At 39.4% G+C, this 1587-nt stretch overlaps 1 protein-coding gene across 1 annotated transcript in view; it reads left to right on the plus strand.

Moving 5' to 3' along the window:
- LOC111642625 (thimet oligopeptidase-like) overlaps nt 1-1587 on the plus strand; it is an 18858-nt gene that overhangs the window by 10848 nt on the left and 6423 nt on the right. The window lies entirely within an intron of this gene.

Here is a 1587-nt window from a genome sequence, read left to right on the forward strand (position 1 = left end):
GTACAGTCGACCCCCCTATAACGTACGTTCCTATAACGACAATTCCTATAACGTAGCGAAAAAATTGTAGCAACTTTCGTATAACGTACCTCCTATAACGTCGTTTCGCGAGAAGATTGATAGAGTCTGGACCAATAGTGGATGAGCAGCCGAACTACTTTCCTCCGACCCTGCGCCACGCTACTGTGAGACCCGAAAGGCCCTGGGTCACATTTAATAATTTTTATTGATAATATTATATTATCGACACAAAATATTACTTCATTTTTTGTGAAAAACTAGTGTTTTGGACGTGGGAAAAACCAGATAACAGATGCTACTTCCTTTCACAGAAGAGAACATCCTCTGACTTTCCCTTATCTGGTTAAAAATCTCACTCAGATGGGAAATGGTTACCCCCATTCTTCCCCCTTTTGTCTGTTCTCACGAAAGAGTTACTGGCCGATGATTGGTCGGAATTCAGGAGATATAAGGGGAATTTAGGCCGAATTCGGGGAGTTCAGCGACGGAGTTCTTCGACAGATCCGAAGCGTCTGAACTTCACGCAGTTCTCCTCCTGATGACCAACGCCCTTAACGGAGTCCCATAGACTAAGTTCCGAGTCTGAACTTAGTGAAGATACTTTTATATTTTGTGCACGTATTGATCTCCCGTACGAAGAAGTGAATGAACTCTATCTACAAGGAGTCCCTTACCTACAGAAATGAAGACAAACGTCGACAACGAAACAGGTCGTATGTTTGGAATGATTTTGTGAGCTCTCTCTCTCGATCGCGCATTAGCATAGAATAGGTCTTAGCCTATAGCTTGTTGCTTAATTGTCGTTCATCGATTATTTGTATTCGTTTTGTTTTAGAATTATTAAATTTACTCTTGTTAAATATACTTAAATGTCTCTTCAATTGGTTCCGAATAAGATCTCATACGCGTGTTTGTCCGCACAACGAGAAAATTGACAAACTGGTGTCGGGAACCTGACGAGCATCTGAACTTCGCCGTTCAGATGCTCGTCAATTTTGATACAGCGCCTTCCTATAAAAAGTTTAGAGAGCCGATCACACGATCGTGCGCCAGTAAGTGATATAGGTAAATTCCTTATACCCTTGGCTACTCTCACACTACGGAGCAGCTAAATTGAGTTTGCTATCGTCTGTTTAGTATTATAAATAAATTATATATAAATTAGGTACTGTACATATAATTATATATTAATTTATTGTAACTTTATTATAATTATAGGCCTATATATACTTTCCGCCGTCCAGCGCCACGCTACGGAGAGTTTAGGCGAGTAAGTTGAGTTTACTATCGTCAGTACAGTATGTAAATTAGGTACCGTAAGTCTAATACAGCACTAATTTTATACATTTCTTGTGAAAGAAATATTTCTTATTCAACAGCCATAAAAATTATTTATATTCTATTAATGATGTCTCCAAAGTTCAACGAAGTTTTCGCAGAAAAATAACTTATCAGAAAACGCGGCCATTTGGTGCGCTGCTTCGCGACGAAAACAAGCTTAAGCAATGGCGACGTCGAACGGTGCACACTCGGTAAGTAATCCTACAATTTTTTGTTTATAGCATA

Source organism: Centruroides sculpturatus, unplaced genomic scaffold (genome assembly GCF_000671375.1).
Source record: "Centruroides sculpturatus isolate CEXI.00-Female unplaced genomic scaffold, Cexi_2.0 scaffold1608, whole genome shotgun sequence".
Taxonomy (NCBI): Eukaryota; Metazoa; Arthropoda; class Arachnida; order Scorpiones; family Buthidae; genus Centruroides; species Centruroides sculpturatus.